A 17,957-nucleotide genomic window follows, 5' to 3' on the forward strand; every position below is an offset into this window, starting at 1 on the left:
AAAACAGATCTATGATTTTATAGATATAGCAATATATATATATATATATATATATATATATATATATATATATATTTATATATATAAGTATAGAAGTTATTTACAACTATCTTGGAAATGAGATTAACCTTGTGGGTCGGTTTATTGTTTAATGTCAACTACCACTTTTATAGGGAGAGTCTTGTAGTAATGCCCGGGCTTATACATATAAATGTAGTTGGAAGTTTGAACGGTTTTTCAAAGTTCAAAACGCACGTAGGGACTAGATACTTGATGGTTAGCTATCTGTTCACACACAGTTTATATGTCCGCCTGCTGTGACGAAGGTAAGTTAGCGCTGTGAGTCCAGCCGCCGACGGTGATATATTATAGAACAGAATGAAACAATTCAACGAAGTATACCGACAACTATTAACACAAAAATTCATTCGTCATTCAATAAAAAATCCTATTTAAAGCCATATCAATTTGATCAGCTCTATATCCATGTCCAGCCATGTGAGTATCGCAAAGGTCCGTTCACAAACTCGTAAATATTCAACCCACTGACATTTGCGTTCCACCGACATTATTTCCTCTTTGTCGAGCACCTGTTGCTAACCAAAATCAACCATCGTTAAACCTTTCCTTCAAGGTATGTTAACCGTAGCCGTTCTCTTCAGCATGTTCCTCATGACGTCGCCATGTCACTGCTTCGAAGTCCTTGGAAAGGATGGCTTATTCGCACGCCCACTCACCGTCCGCGCCTGTTAAGCCGATTATAATAATAACACACTCATGGTAGTTAAGATCGTATTGCAAGCTGCTAGGACACATGTGGCGTTCTTATGGACTGCACGGAGCTCTTGGGTGGAAGAGGTTTCTGGGGGATTTTTACTTCGCATGCCCTCTCCTGGGTATAGCCTCATCGCCATCCGGACCATTTTCTTAGTTGGCTTTTCTTTATATGTTTGAAAGTATTGTAGTTGATTTGACGTTATTTTTGACAGGTTTTGTCGCTATGGGTATTAGTGATGTCGCGTGGAGTCCAGTTTCACTGCGGCGCTTCAAGATAACGGCCATGACGCTAATTAGCGTTGGTCCGCCCGAAACTTGCCTTCTTGGCTCCACGGGGGGTACGATGCAGATAAGTGGGTTAAAAGTAGTGATAATTGAGGTGAAGGTGCAATAATATCAAGCAATCTCTGGGAATCACCGCTTCGTGCGTATCTGCCACAATACGACCCTACGAGGTCTGACTCGGCTTGTGTACTAAATATCACAGTACGTATGTAACATGTGTTCGACCGCTCAATTGGTGCAAGGCTGCGGGATGGCGGCCTGATCAAATATTCAAAGGGCTTTCCCGTCGAAGTGATTGCTGGAAAATTAAAAGCTTGGATTTCTGTCAACGCTGGAACAGTTATGGATAAAAGCCCATGGTTTTTCAGTGAAGGTCCTGCAAACCGGGTAGTATTTGATTGTAGAACACTGGAGATCGTCTACATCCGTTGATTTCAGGCTACGGCTTGCTTAGGCCAAACGGCTGGAAAAAGCCTGCTGTCCTACAACGTTGTAAAAATATACTTCCTAGAAAAATATTGTTTTTCATACCACGCCAAACCGTTTTTCCGTAAACGCAGTAGCCATGTCTTACTCAGTTTCCTTTTCAGTCTCTCCTAACATAGCCTGTTGATAGCCAACGATAATATGCATACACCGTTTTCAGGCAGATGGATTATTCATAGCCCGACCTACTCTAACCAAAGAGTTGTTATAAAGAAAGCGGAGCCCTTCCAAGGGTATAGCACCACTGTCCTCAAGGTTTCGCGAGCAATTTTAATTTGTTAATATCGGTGTTGAGCAGGGGCGAGGCCAAACAAAATCGCGAACATGGAGATGAATGTTATAATGCCAACATTTGTAGCTTATTGCAAACGGAAGTGATCCAAAGAAACATCCACCTGCGACTTGTCGGTAAAGTAGATAACAATATTTAGTATCTATTATATAAATGTTTGATTCAGTAAATAAAATCGTACATCTACAACAGGTATCACCATCATTTGTTTATAAATCGTTTGTGTCTCTATAGGTAGAAAATGTGTGTAGAGAAATTTGGTTTCATACAGCATTATTCAATTTAAAATAGAAAGAGGAAATAATCGAGCTATCATTAGATGGTCCTAACAACTAACTGACTTAGTAGCTAGTAAGTGATTGGCATGTCCGATGCTATATATAAACACTATTTATATCTCGTTGTGTATACGGTGTTCGGTGCCAGAAAAACTCAGCCAGTATAAATTCACATGCTTTGTTCTTATTGTTAATAGGAAACATTGCATGTTTCCGCTAATTTTATAGGAAAAAGGCAAGATCGGTCGCTAACCGGCGTCGATGGCCCGAATACTGGGACTCATTACTCCTCGCAGCGACACTCACAGAGAAAGACCGGGCTTTTCAGTAGCACTAAGCATCTACAATGAGTCATTTCATAGATGTTATTGTTGTCGCCATCCGCTACCAGTAGAGTTCGCCCATTGTGCTGACGTGATCGCAGATCGGCGCGGCGTCCAGCCTTTTGGCCTCGTTTTAAACTAGCGCGTTCAGGGAACGTCCTGCCATCCATAGGACAACGACTAGTTGCCTATCGGATTCAGGTAATTTATACAAGGCAGTCCACGGCTCTTCTACAACGAGATTAGATGGGGCGATAAAACAAAGTACATGGGGCGTTCAGTGTCCGGCAATTCATGTGGTAGTAGCTATTAAACAAAAGTACTCGACACATTGTGACCCTTATTGACAACAACGGCGAAGAAATCCACTATGTAAAACGGACATTGTTGCCTAAGGAATATGGAGTTGTGATACGAAGCCAATACGGTACAATTAATTTTTGTTAGTTAATAACTAAAAAAAATTAGCTCGCGTATTTGGGCACCGATGTCTAAATGTTTGTTGAGCAATTGCTTAGTTTCATCATTGCACAGGTAGATTTGATGATCTTTTCTGAGCAAATGTCCATGCTTAAAGGGTCACAAGGTAATTGAAGCACAACGGCATTTCTCCATCCTAATTAATATTGAAGATACGATGGTAGTAGAATCGTACTTTACAGAGGTTTACCCCGAACGACACACCCTTCATAGGTTTGTCTGCGAGCTAAACAACATCTCAATAAGTAGGTAGTAGCAAAATAGATATAATTGCATACAATATGTGCCCAAGAAATTACATCTTCACCTAGAACAGTAAACAATAATTCTTTCCTGTAACCCACTAATTGACAATTGGGTAGTTTCTGACCTAATCTAGCTACCACGACCTCACTTGTATCCCATATTTCATTACGTCTCGATCCACCTTTCTAGGCCATCCTTTACGGAGCAGACCTATTCAGCCATGCGATTCAACTCTAAAAATAAGCCGAATGCCTATTTTGATGTTCGACTTCCTTTCGGACCCTGCTTGATTCTTCCATTAGATAGGCTCTTAGCGCTACTAAGGACGTCTATTGACCAGCGCTATTGATAGTGTCTAGAATTTAGACCGCTTCGGCTATAGTTGTTTGTCGCGCAATCATTGTATACAAAGGACGTGTTGAGTGCGCATTATTCTAAGTGCTCAGATCATAGATGATCTTGACGAAAACAGTTAGAGCTGTCATGGCCAGCAAATCGCGATAAATGTTTAGTAGTTCGGATACATACTTTGTATCGCAGCAAACACAATCAGACGAACGTACTGAACAGACGGCTGTTTTTTTTTTTTTTTTTTTTTTTTTTTTCGTACTTTTCTTAGTTTCAATAGAGTAGGTACAAATAAACATTTGCGTATGTATGATGCATACATATAGATCTAAGCTGGTACTGGAACTAGTCGAATGTGTGTACTTCCGTTTGCTTCGATCCATCCTAGTAGCTGTTAACGGTAAACTTAAATTATACATTACACTTATTGGGGCGCATGATTCTATCACTAGAATGGATTGTACATAGTTAATAGATTAAATAAAATAAGTCATTAAATTTATTTTTTGCGGAGGAATCTTATATCTTAATAGAAGCTAAAGTAACTTATGCTTTATAGATTTTACGGAACTTATTAAGTTTTCGAATTTACCTAGCATTACGATGTTTAACACAATCGCGTATCCATTCAAACTGAAGGACTTTCCTTAACGCCAGGTTTCTCTAACTGTGGTGCATTATTTGTTTCACGGTTTTCAGGTAAGCGTCGTCACGACAAAATGTTACACTGAACCTTCGCTCCCTACGCACTTTGCTAGCAAAATTCTATTAGCATGGCTGGGATACTTATAAAGTTTATAAACACTGTTTTAGATACATATACTTCACCGCTAGAATCATTTTCGCGTTATCAACGGCCCCGCCTAGTACCAACTCTGCAGCTAGCAGCTATTTACTAAGTTCGTAACAAACATTGGCGCACCTTATAATTTACTTGTGCAGAACGCGGATGTGCCAATGATATTTTTGGCATGTTTTGTTCGTCCTGTTACGATAGATCACAAGTGGCATTCCTAGTGGCAGATCACGTCCTTGTGGTAATCTGCCACTGACAATGGGTGCTTCTATTGCAAAAAGCCCGAACTCTTCCAGCGGTTTCGACTGTATAGGCAGTCCATTGAAATATACTTCTATATGCTGCTATTACTAAAATCATTACTAACCAGCGGCGACGGGGACGTTGGATGGGCCATGATTACGTAGCCCTAATGCCAAGTGTGAGGGTATTTATCTCAAGTTCGTTATGTCATGCGGTTTATTTCAATGTGGTCTACAGGTTGAAAGAATCACATGAAACATACAGCCTCTGCCAGTGTTTGGCAGTATTCTATTAGGTCCTAGGCATGCTTTTTCAGCCGGCGGGCCAAAAAATCACTTTTTCGGTACGCTGCCCAGCCCAACATTGGTCGCCAGATTTAAAAATTTACGATATACAGACAGTGGTAAGCAGCTGCTTGTGGAACGGAAAACGACTGGATGAAAATGCTGTTGAGATGTAATAGACAGTAGCTGTTCCAGTAGCATTGATTAGAAAGTCAATTTAGTTATTTATGCTCCCTAGCAGCCCGCAGCTTGAGCTGTCAAAGTACCAGTCAAGCTTTTCTCATTCGCAGTCGCTCTTATGGGCCGCGTCGCCACTGGTGCCAGATAACAACGTCAGTTATGTGACGTAACCCCCGTATAGACTCACATGCGTCTTGTATGGTAACAAGGACTCAATAGTAGATGAAAAATTCCACTGCTAAAAGCACTACATCTACACTCTGGTGCATTGGTATGGTCTGCATAATGTGATAGGTACAAAACTTCAAAGGTATCGGGCGTTTAAAATGAAGGAAGAATCTTTCTAGCGAATTTAACCGCAAGATCAGTTAAGCTGGTTCAAATGTACTGCAGTCAATGTAGTTGGAAAGCTAGAATACGTCCAGCTTATTTTTACATACGCCCGACCTTTTTAGAGTCATAAAAGACCTCAATATGTGTATAAGTAGATCAAAAAGATGTGATTCTTCACCCACGGCTAGCGTGACGACAGACTTGTAGAATTTCGCCTCGGCGACACAAGCACACGAATAGGCAAACTGAGCTTTTGCTATCTGAATTGCGTTGTAATTCACCCTCGTGCTATTTAACTCCTACAGGCGCGCCATTTGGGGCAACTGGGGTTCCGTCGATTTCCGTCAAACGCAACGAACATCAACGAGACCATCACAATAGTAGGCATTCTCCTGTCAGGTCATCTTATCGCCTTTATATTTGTCGCTTACCGTATACGGCAAATAGACAAGTTGGATAAGCACGTCCACCTCTTTCAGCTAACACCCGAAGCGAAAGCTACTATTAAGCTCTCTTTCTTGATATATAGTTTTGTTTGTCTCCCAGGCGCTTTATATCTATCTTACTCACCCCTGCTAGAAGCTTTCTCTTTTTCTAAGTGACCCATTTGGAAATATCTAATTTTTGTCCAATTTTTTTGCCACGCCTCTGGCTTCTTCTTAAGCTTCTCTTGGGTTCTATTCGAAAACACGTTTTTGTCTTTCTCCTTTTTTACGTCCAATACTTAAGGCGCTAGGCAATACATGAGACAGCACGTTCCCTCCAGCACACAATAGCCAGTCCGGAGTTGAGCTTAAGTTATAACGTGTCATTAACTTTCGCGAGTAAACACGTGGGGATGCCCGTGTTTTGTTCTACCAAACAGGGTAAGCCCATTCGACGGACGCTTACGCACGCGTAGTATATACAACCTTGCGTACATTTTCACTTTCATTGCTCATTGCCCCGCTAATAAGCTGCACAGCCTAACTATAGGCTTGACCTTATAAGGGTGTTTTCGCCACAGAATTACGGGAGATACCAGTGCCACTCGGAGAAATTGCATCACGTAAGCGAGACAGCTGCATTGCAATAACATCACCAAGAAATTGCACCAATTGTAACAATAGCACCAAGAAAGGCCAAGGGAAACATTGGCATTGAAGGAGAAGAGACGGTCATCTTACTAAAGTCGAGCAGTTTTCGCCTGTTTTCCCTATGCTAGGTCACCGTTTCCCTATTCCTGTCGTTCACTATCACTTCGCTTGCATTCTGAAGCATTCTGGAAATCCTTTGCATCACCATCATAGACTCTTTCTTCGTCTTTCTCTCTGTGTGTAAGGCGCATAGAAGACATCGTAAAGTTTCCGTAAGCTTTGTCTTCTCTCGTTACGTTTGTTCGGTGTTCTGTTCTGTTATGTGGACGGAATCGAGCGATTTGGTTCAGTAATGCGCATTTCTTCTTCTCTGAACACAGCGGGTCCAGTAAGGCATGTTCTAAAGCCGGAAAAATGTATTGTCATATCACATAAACACAGTTCCTCGTGTCGTCTGCCAAGCGGCATGGCGTTTTGAGCATTTTTCCAAGTATAATGGCGATAAGTCGTGGTCCAGCCATGTGGAGAGTGAGCAGTTAAATTTTAAAAACGTTTTTAGCTAATAGATAACAAGAGACGATGCAATAACCTTCGAATAAATGAACAGTAGACGTTTTCAGATATATATATAGACATTAAAACTTCTCATGCTGCCCTGACCACAGGCATTTTAGATTCAGAGGGGAATTTAAGATAGAATCATCGTATTTTAATTTATTCGAGTCGTGTTTTTTTTGCATAAGCCTATGGGTGGGCTATATAGAAACATGCTAAAAACAACTATATTCTTACCTATTATGGAAAGTAAAATAAATTTATCGGGGCTTACAATAGACTTAAACCCAAAGCTCGTCGACGAATATGATTTTATTATCATATTATTCAAACCAAGCTGACAACTGGCATACGAGGTAAATGTCTAAACCTAAACACAGAACGTAACTAACAAAGCAAAGTTTTGCTATTTCGAACTTTATGGTTCACATTGTACCTCTCATTATTAAAGTAATTCAACTAAGCAAAGCAGCCGAAACAATATATGAAAACATAACGCTTGACAGGAAACAAACACCGACCGACTCCTTGATTACTGCTTTTCCCTATTTCATTTTTCATTGCCTTAAGAACAACCAATCTTGCCTATTATCCCGTTATTGTATTGGCCTTCTTTTATTCATTATACAGAACACAAGATTTCGCCGAGCGAGGCTAGGGGTTAAACAGCGGACTTTTGTATGCTCCATTCCTTCATAGTCCACTCGGTATCGCTTAGTACGTTTGTAGCTCAGGTGGGACTTTAACTGTTTTAGAGTAAACAGCAGAGCCTCGCTCGTCCTTTTTATGCTCAATCAACTGTTGCAACTTTCTGAAATTCTACAAGACGCTGAGAGTGCTTTCTTTATGGCTATCTATGAAATCCTCGTAATTCCTTCCTCTTGCCCATTGGCCTGCTAGAAATCTTGCAGCGTCTCTGATTCCTATAGACTCACATTGAAATCAATAGCTTTCATTATTTGTGTAGGTTGATTTTCTTCTTACAAAATGACCACGGTACTTTAATTCGTGGCTATTGGCTGATCTAGAAGCTTGGTTAGTTACGGCCTAGCTCCCTGAGCAATCAGTTAACAAGAACTTAATGGAAACCTTTAAAGCAAGATGCAGTCCGTTCTACAGCAAAGCGCGAGACTCCTATTCCAAAACCTCAAGAATGGTCTTGTTGGAGCAGGCCACTATGATTGGCCGAGTTAACAGAGTTAGTGAAAGAGTAAAAAGGACAACACCTCACGTCATTCCCAATTAGGTTCTTGTTGCTTCTGGTTCATCAGTATTTTCAACCTCTCTATCTTTTTAAAGTTATCATTCTATAGGCTAGCGGTTGTTTTCCAGGTTTATTTAGAACAGAGGTTTTTTCCAGGTGAGTTCTAGCTCGGACCCACCTCTATTTTAACCGGTTTATATTCGTCTTTTCAAGGGGACTACCATATTCGACTTTATCGCTCCTAAGGCTTTTATTTTCGGGTTACGTGTCGACTTACTTTAAATGGCCTTTTCTAGCTTTAATCCTGAGTGCCTGACGCCGGCTGCAAATATGGGTATGTAGTGTCCGAACGCGCCAACGTTCCTTGTCCTTTGCCCAGTTCTGCGTCTTGGTGGGTCATGGTTTCTCTATGCGTTGTGTGTCCACTCAGTTCGTTTTACTGGACTGATCAGGGTCGTTTCAGACACCGAAAAGAGAAGCAGGGTACGTATTCACTGCTCACTCCCTTTTATAGTGTTTTGTTTGCTGCTCTTACAGCCGCTCTACTTCTCTCATCAAAATGAGATTCGGGCTTGAGGAGGCAAGACCCAATAACAAAAATGACCACAGATGGCCAGAAACAAAAAGCCGTTGATAAATTATGCTTTCGTAACAATTGTTTCTACTAATGTAAGAAGATAAAAGGCACTAAAAAAAAGTGAACGCTTTAGTCCAGTTATGCAACGAAAACTTTGGCCGCCCTGTGTTTTTGTTGTGTTTAAGAGATCAGGTTGGAACGTGGCTGAAATATTGTATCAGTGGATCTATGGTACGCAATGTAGGGCAAGGTAATAAAAAAAAAGCAAAAATAAAGTGACGAAACGGCATATGCTTAACTTTTTTAGTTATGCAAAACATATCCCTTTTCTGTAAGTTTAGTAAAGCCCCTGGGTATTGCACTTGATGGGAGCTGTAGTAGATTTGGCAATTAGTAAGAGATAACAGCGTATAATTTGCCATTCATAGCCTTACTACACGCGGTATAGGATCATGTGCAGGAATTTATGTCGACGTGTAGAAAGTCTGCCATGGCTATTTCTAACGTATTTCCAGGTATTATTGAAAGGCCGAACCTTTGGCCTTTTTGCTATTGCTGTCTAAGCTTGTTAGATAGAGACATGCATGGTTTTAGGCATTAAACCGTTGATATAAAGACGCAAAACACAGTATAACAGAGAACTAGCGAGAGCTGAAACAGCCACAGTTAACACAGAATAAGTGAAGAAGGGTAAGCACTCTACCCTAATAATATCGAAGTAATGGATGAACAGCTTAACTAATGCGCATCTCTGCGACTTCATTTGTAGCTGATATCTCATAATAGTTCGCTGATTTCCCTCAATCAAGTGAAAAAAATTTGCCAAAAGATTTTATGATTTTTGACTTGAGCCATGTCAGCTTTGCTGGCCCCTTATGTCTATTTGTCTTCCCATTAGTTGATCAATCAGTACTTTGCCATTAGCAGATAAAATGCTACAGACTTACTTACGCTAGCCTGCATTATTATTTGTTGGGTCATTGACTATTCACCGTTTCGTATTCATGTCCCCTAGTCGTGTTCTCAATACGTTACCAGGATGTATTCCTTGGCATGAAAGATGTGTGGATAGACTTTTTCTTGATTTACTTTATATTAACAGGACGTACTCGAAGCTTTAAGTATGTTAAACAATAGGCTATGCTAGCATTTATGCACTAGGCCAACTATCAATGTGAAGGGTAGTACAGTTTGGATACTCAAAATAGCCCTTGCCCGTTCTTCAGGAAAAAGAATAAACATATTAAGGCAGTGACATATGCAAGGGCTATACTATCAGATCGAAGCCATGTTCTTTCACTAAATATTTTTAATGTATTGCATTTCAGGACATATCGCATTTGAGCTTTCAGTTTTCTTATCTTTTGTTGCGAGGAGTGTTCCTTGACATATCGCTACAATGGAGGGTCATATAGTAATTTCCTTTTCCCTGATTGGATTGGATATGGCCATGGCATCATTTTCTGTAATAAAGTCGCTATCAGCTTAGTACTAATGCCGTATAACCTGCATGTCAACTAACAACGGGCTGCATGCGAACATTGCGAATCTAAAAGCGTGACGTTCGGGCAGGCACCCTAAACAAACGTAACGCCCTAATAGTCGTCGACACCGATCCCTGTTTGCCCGCGGGCTCGCTGGTGAAAAAGGTAGAGCGTCCGAAACGCTACTACGGTCTGTGTGCATCGCGAAAGCCACTATGTTCTTGAAAGATCTTGCGTCTAAAGACGAATAGAGAGACGCGATCCACTGGAGTAAATTTCTGTCGGGACCCAAATTCCTTATTATCCAAGCGTTGGTGAAACGGGCGACGGATGAACTGAGACGCCAGCAAATGACATATATGACCATGACACGTCCTTTCAGTTTGCTGCGGTAACTGGGTAACGCTGACAAGTGGCTTTGTCCAGTCTATTAAGGTCAGCAACAAAAAAAGAGAACATTTCTCTGCGCAATTGTGTGTCAAATAGGAAGTAGGCAGGAAGGTCTTTTCAGTATTCTGGTACGAAGTTTTCTTTATCCAACATAGGGGTAAAAAGAAAGCAGGTCTTCCAATCGTTTTAAAAGCAACTTACGTACTATGAACTTCATCAAAACAATAGCTTTCCTGTTACTTGGCCCTCCGAATCTCATTGAGCTGCGCATATCCCCTTCAGTTTGCCCCTTTTAATCCAAAATAATCAAACATAACGTTTATATATATATATGCATTTATGCGGAAAAATGTACAGGTGCAGTTCGGGCCAAAGTAGGAGGTTAATGGTTGGCTCGAAGGAGACTGGTTTCTACTCGTCACCTCCGAGTTCTGAGTGGGGAAGCCAGCACAATAGGAGTGTCTTTTCCATTCTTTCTTTGATCTTTTCCATTTGGTCTATGCTACCTTCTTCAAAAAGGACAGCGAATCAGTGGGAGATTATGAAGCCGCGAACATATCTCGAAGTCTCAAATCCTAACGTGATCAATTCGACGTTGTCCTTTATGGGGTTCAGTAGAAATGCGGAAACAAGGGCTTCCAGTAGGCACCATAGTAAAAAGGACGCTGTAAGTCCACGATGTAAGGAGGAATAGAACAGGTCCAACATTTCTATGTAGAAGTTAAAGGTTAACGAGGGCGTCCTATCGCTGACTCATCACTTACCACTTACACGGATAGAACTGGAGAGGTATAAAGATCGTTATATATAATTAACTATCTGAACTTATGAGTATACGCGTTATATGCCCACATCTACTTCTCCTAGTCGTCTCTCAGTATCTACCATAAATAGTAGTATTCCAAAAACAACAACATACCATAAAAAAAATAATTGTAATTTCATGCTTCGTTGCGTCTATCTCTAACGTATTTAATATGTCCAATGCAAAAAATACCAACGGTATCTAAGCGCTCTGAGAAAGTGAATCAGGTATTGTCTTATATCAACTTTTTTTATAAACACTATTGCACGAATTGGCTAGATGAAAACGTAATACATTCAAATCGTAGATTTGAAGATTTATGTCCAGGTTCAGATTTTTCCCCTAATGTATTTGTAACAAAGCGGAATTTAGTAATAATGAATAAAATGATTCAATGTGTGTGTCAGATTTAGGTGCAACTTAAAGTTTGAGATACGTTCATCTTCAACAAAGTTTACTTTCAGACCAAGTTAAAGTTTCGTTTATGGAAATCATCTAACAAGAAGTTCTCAGCCATCCTATGTGATGTAAAAATAGTACAGCTACGGACAGAAATACGCACACTGCGGGAGCTGACGTTGAAAATAGACGGATTGTCAAACAAGCCATACACTCTCGAGTTATCGGCATATCATTCATCGAAACTCTTTTGACTCGATAAATTTGCTGTTACATGAGTTATGAGCACGTCGGCTATTTCCCGTTGACCGTATAACGATATACACATATGAAAGCAACAAGCCTACGTACGCCTATATAAATGCGGTTAAAGCTTGAATCATCGTTTCACTAACGTCCGTAACTCTACTCTCAGCCATTAAACTTCCGAACCGAAAGCATGAATCACATCGTGATACCCATCCATTATTCGATTTGCCTATTTAGCCATTTTGCGTCATTAGTCTTCGCGAATAATGCTGCGTCATCTGCTAACCCATAATCGTTCCCGCTCAGGACTCGGAACGCTCAGAGAGATAGGATGTGTTAGGGAAAGAGAAAGTAGTCCTATCCTGCTTCTACCTGCGGCTCAGAGCCTTTCCCAGTTAGCTCAGGTATGGAAAGCTTTTCGAGCCTCAGCTGCTTTGCTTGCTGAATTGCATTTGACAAATGAATGAATTCCCGCCCCTGTAGCCCTGCTAAAGCCCTACTTGATTAATGGCCAGAACTCATCTCCTCATCTGACTTCTTGCCGGATCCAACAAAATTGCCAGTAACCTGTCTTTAACCTGCACGAGAGCAATATCTGACCCTTGACATGACCCTCTGACAAGTTGGCGGTTTGTGGCCCAGTCGGTGGTAAAACTAAAACGAACTACTGAATTCTCAGTGGTGTAAGGTAAAAACCCAAGGTAGAGCTGCATAGGAAAGCCTGCTTACGAAGAAGAATGAAGCGTTTCTTAAACACTTGGCTCCGACGGATGCTTCACCTCACTGCCGTTAGTCCGTGGCAAAGAAGGGGTCTCGAAACGGCTTCGCCACCAGAAGTAAGTTATATGTCAGTGACTATCTACCTGATAAACGGGAACTGTCTCTTATAGAAAAAATGCCCAAATTGACCCTAATGCTAGTCATATCCTGGCAGTAATAAGCAGTGATCCCAGGCCAAAACGTGAAGACATGAAAAAGATTAAGAAGCATGCTTCAATAGATGACTTTCTCGGCATCCTTCCTATAGCTAAATGAGTATATAGTAGTATTAAAATGAATTAACTAATTGTTAGAAGCATGTTTGTGCGTATCTGAGGGCTATATCATTGAAGGGCATCGTCCACGTTGTAGACCGCGCATATCAGTTAATAATGATAAAAGCATGGCAGGGCAAGCAAATAAGAGATAGCGCTAATGGGAAAGATCGCAATAGTTTTTATAGCTTGACCAGAGGGCGCAGTGATGTGTGAACCTTGAAAAAGAACATAGACAGCGTAAAGAAAAAAGCGTATGTATTAGAAAATCACACATTGTACCAATATAAAATGTTCCAGTAACTTGTTCATATACATCGAGTTGCTCCTAACTAATCCAGAACAGTTGTCTGCTTTACGCTATGGTGCTATGTTGTGATTTTACCCATGTAGTTTTACATGGCACACGAGCCAAGCACTCATTAGCGATTAGGAGGTTCACTTGAAGCTCCTTTTTGACGTCTGAAGAACTATCTCCACCAAATATTTTTTAGCAATACTCGGTTTTATATCCGCTTTGCCAGAGTGCCTTTCTCCTGACCGCTCAGAGTATTCAGTGATGCGCCAGGTTCACCTGAACGTAAGCTTTCCTTTCGAGCAATTCGGTTGTGCATTAGTTGCGACGCACTGTTCCCTTCGCATCCGTAACCTGTATTTGTTTTGCGCTCTGCCATCTATTGCGTTGTGATCTGCCAGATTTTTCCATGGAACAATTTGACCATAAGTAATGGATATTCTAGTCAAACATGTTTTTTCTATCACCGAATCATCCAATAATGTCTTTCAAATTCAAGCACCAACAGCAGCTTTAACAGTAGAGCTGCCCGCAATAGTGATTCTACAGGGCGTAAGCATGATACCGACTAATTATAAAAAAATAAAATAAAAATAACCAAACAATAAATCGTTACTTGACAGTTCAAAATAGTCTGTCGGCAGACCACCTACCTGCCTTTGCTCCTTGAAGCAAAACTCTGTTGCCTCTGAATTTTTGTCCCTGATCACAAATGCCATTTCTTCCTTGGTGGTAATGAAGGCTTGCCTCGTGTTTCCTTAGCTACAAAAATCGATCTGGTGCTCATGGATTTCGATGGTGCCAAGGCGAAGGTAAAACTCACTTACTATATGCCTGCTTTTCTCCGGTAACCTTACACAATATGAGCTTTAAGCTATGTATGTAATAATGAAATCGATATATTTTTTCGACAGACATTTCTGCAAGCGTGGGCAATATTGCGTGCAGACAGTTAGAATTTAGATCAAGATAAAGTGTATTTAACATATGTATGGTTAATGGCCTTTTGATTTACAGCAGCCTTGGTAAGGGTAGATGAAATGATCCACTATGACACGAATAGACTTCTATTCTATTTAATATCTCAGTTTAACAGTAGAATACCAACTGACCGGCTTTGACAGAGGATCGCCGGGCAAATTTTACCGTGCAGTCCTTCACAGTAACGTTGCCTACTACCATGGACTCGCAGCCTACAGTCCCGCAAGTTCGAGCATAAATTACCGTGCCACAACAGCAGAAACAAAAAGTAATATAATAATAAATGAACGATTGAAAATGAGAAGTGAAGACAAAAAGAGAGGAATATAGATCTCGGTGCTACGAGACGACCAGACAAATCAAATCAAGCTCGGCCGACAATGAGCCAAAATATGGCTCAGGCCATTATCACTATGCTATCGGAAACCGTCACTAAATCGAACTTGCTTTTTTATTTGCGCCCTGTCAATACGTAGCCTTGCAGAACGCCAGCTTGAAAGAGCTATCGAAAACGTTCCTGCTGAGGTCCGGAGCGTCCCAAACCCTATATGCTTTGTGCAGACTGAAGAACTGACAAGTAAAAAATCCGAGAGGCACGAATGGGACCAACAAGCAATGTACATGCGTTTTGTTTCCTCTGAACCCTTGTTTTGTACCTTCTGCCTATGTTGGCCTCCAGAACAAGCAAATAACGCAGAGGCGACGCTAGGAATGACGACAGCAGTAGCTGCATTAAATATTTACATGCGGGACGAGTCCTCTATTCTGTGAGCTATTGCGCAGACACCCTAAACCACAGAAGCGGGACAAAAAGGTTCGTTTCATATCAAGAGGCCTTCTTTCGACGACAATTCTATCTTGTGCTCGCTCTCGCCTTTTTGTATGCGAATGAGTGGCTCAGGGGACCTTATGCCGGTACGTAATGGGAACATAGGGCACGGCATCCATCTGAACAGTAGGCTGGATTTTCAGCGGATACTTTACAGGGTCTTGCTGCTGATCTCCGATCAAAAATGGCTTTTGCAGGAACTCGCTGGCGGGACAGGTAACTGTGTATCTTGTGGGCTGTTCGTACTGTCGCGGTAATAAGTGGGTCACAGACAATTCGGTGCAGAGTCCTGCGTCCTTGCCTCGCGCTAAATAGCTCTAAACTCTAAAACTACAAAGCCTTCTCTTTTTTATGGAGTTTGCCTCTTTAGGCCGAGCTTCCGTCTTTTTTCTCGTCCTCCTTTCAGTGAGTGTCATTTAGGGTTTGGCAAATCTGTCATCGCGTTATAAGAAACACGACTTTGACCGGTGACGGCTGCTCTCTTGCAGCCTTCGAAAAAAACAAGGTAATTCGAAGGCCTCAACTTTATCCCGTCAAATTGCATTTTCTTCCCCCGCTGCCGCAGCGGTAGCTGGTCCAAGAACGCATGGGAATTTTCGAGCTTATCCGTCAACTATTTTTTACCGCTGTTTTCTGTCTATTCGTCTACTTAAAAGGGAAGAATCAAGTTTGCACAGTGCTGTAATTTATCAATGTGTACCGTCTCTTCGTTTGTTTCGTTTTATTTGTATATGGCTCTAAATTTCGTTTCAATTAAATGTATCCATTCACATGTACTACCATGTCTGATTACGGTTTGCTTTTTGATTCAGTGCAATGAGTTCTTTCAAAAATACAAAAACATAAGATATGTACACGTACTGCCTAGCGCCGGCTAGTTGTGATCAATAAAACCAGCAACGTATATACATATGTACATAAAATAGGAGAAAAGAAAGTGAATGCAATTTGTTTCAAATGACGACTGCAGCATCTATTGATAGAATCGTTGAGTAGAGTCGCTTAATCAGATTAAAACACTAATGTCGTCACCTGTGTGACCTTTTCTACATCTGCCTAAAACTAGGCCTCAAAGTCTACTCCGGCTATATTACCCTTTGATTAAATTGAGCTTTGTCTGGGAAAGGCCAAGCGGTGTATGCATGCTAGTGTTTACGCGTAAATGCAAGCAGATATAGGGGTGTCCTTTTGGCTCCATATTAAAATGTATCGCTACGATCTGACGTTCTCTTTTCCAATCTCTCTCTGCTCTTAAACGCCTTTCCTGATACAGAAAATTCTGCTGGATAGACCTTCGCAGCGGTACAATGGTTTTTAGTCGAGTACATAGGCCATCGTTAACTTGTGGATAATGTTGCTGCATAGCACGATCAGACTCGATTAAGGGAATAATCTATTAATGTAACGGAGATAACATCAACACGGTAGTTAGATTTACGACAAGATAAAATCCCTGTAAAAAAATGTTAACCTAGCTTTGTTGCTTGGAGCATGCGGTTTAGGAGTACGCGTTAGGTTCAGCTATGAATAATGCACTTGAAATTTACTATTTTCTACATTTAAAACGAACATGTCTATTGAAGAGTTCGCATGACAAGACTAGCCGACAAATATTTGGAATTATTATTCTGTACATATAGTCCTTAAAAAAAGACCCATTAACGGATGTCAAGAAGACTTTACGTTTTGAAGACTAAATCGTATGTACAAATAACAAACGTTTACGTCAAGTGCCGTCTAGAAACATGCAAATATGTTTCCTAAAATGTAAAACGTTTTCTTATCGAATTTAACACTACCCTAGCATTTCAAATGATGTAGTTGTGTTTTCTTCGCTCGTCAATGCTTCTGATCACGTTATTTTATAGTGCCATTATTCTCTTTATGTGTCACCTGCCTTCAGTAGCTTACCCAGTACCAACGAATAAATTTTTGTCAATAGAACCCGTTCCGACGTTGTTGCAGCATATCTCTGTGGATGGCAAGACCCAGCACGACGACTATGAACTGCATAGTGATTTGTACTGAAAAATCTAGGGGTCAATATATTTGTTTCTAGGACATTACTGTGTGCACTTCGCGGGAGTCTCGGCCTTTAGGAATTCCCTAATGCCATAACAATAACAATTTCAGCAGCGCTGTCAGAAATAAAAGCCAAGTCGATCGCTTCCTCAACTCAGAATCGCCCACATTTCAGCGCAGTTAAACCAAGTGAAGTGCCCCCATTTCGAACCGTATTGATGACATCCATTCGTAGCATGCCAAAGCGGTAAATTGTCGTGCGCTTGTTACCACCGCTCGGTTTTTCAGAAACCAATCCTTTCGAAAAGCTCAAGACCCCATCGCGAGCCCCGAGACGTGAAGAAAAAAGCCTTTACACTTGTCATTCAAAGAAGGACAGCTTAAGGTCAAAGTGACGAAAGCATATCCAGTCGCATTCAGTCCATAACATATCTACACGCGTAAGTCTAACTGTCATTGAAGTGAAGAAAAAAAAAAGTTTCGACATAGGCGATTAGACAAGGCATGTAAGCGCTTACCTTATAGAACATGAGACTTTAAAATGAAAAAACTACCTACGTGGCTTGCCACCTATATCGACTTAAATACTTAAATCTAGCGGTGCACTACGCACGAACAAAACCCCGGAAGAAGCTGTTGACATGAAACGTGTTTGAGAACTACTATTTTTGGGAAAGCGTCCAGGAAGACTGGCAGCAAGTAAGCC

General features: G+C 41.0%; 2 long non-coding RNA genes across 4 annotated transcripts in view; both read left to right on the plus strand.

Annotated features, from left to right (window-relative positions):
* The window catches only part of LOC111273838 (uncharacterized), a 17,979-nt gene extending 15,621 nt beyond the window's left edge, over positions 1-2,358 (plus strand). Inside the window, exons 3-4 of one of the 2 annotated variants that reach the window (XR_002688068.2) lie at positions 635-1,956; positions 2,316-2,358. This is a non-coding gene — a long non-coding RNA (uncharacterized LOC111273838). Of the gene's footprint in view, positions 1-634; positions 2,030-2,315 lie in introns of those variants that run through there. The other variant, XR_002688067.2, reaches the window with a different exon arrangement.
* Positions 2,359-11,432: 9,074 nt separating this feature from the next.
* Positions 11,433-17,957, plus strand: part of LOC147754011 (uncharacterized) — a 38,627-nt gene continuing 32,102 nt past the window's right edge. For both annotated transcript variants that reach the window (XR_015316095.1, XR_015316096.1), the window contains exon 1: positions 11,433-12,926. This is a non-coding gene — a long non-coding RNA (uncharacterized LOC147754011). The remainder of the gene's footprint in view (positions 12,927-17,957) is intronic.

The sequence above is a fragment of the Varroa jacobsoni genome, unplaced genomic scaffold (genome assembly GCF_002532875.2).
Source record: "Varroa jacobsoni isolate VJ856 unplaced genomic scaffold, vjacob_1.0 scaffold_21, whole genome shotgun sequence".
Taxonomy (NCBI): domain Eukaryota; kingdom Metazoa; phylum Arthropoda; class Arachnida; order Mesostigmata; family Varroidae; genus Varroa; species Varroa jacobsoni.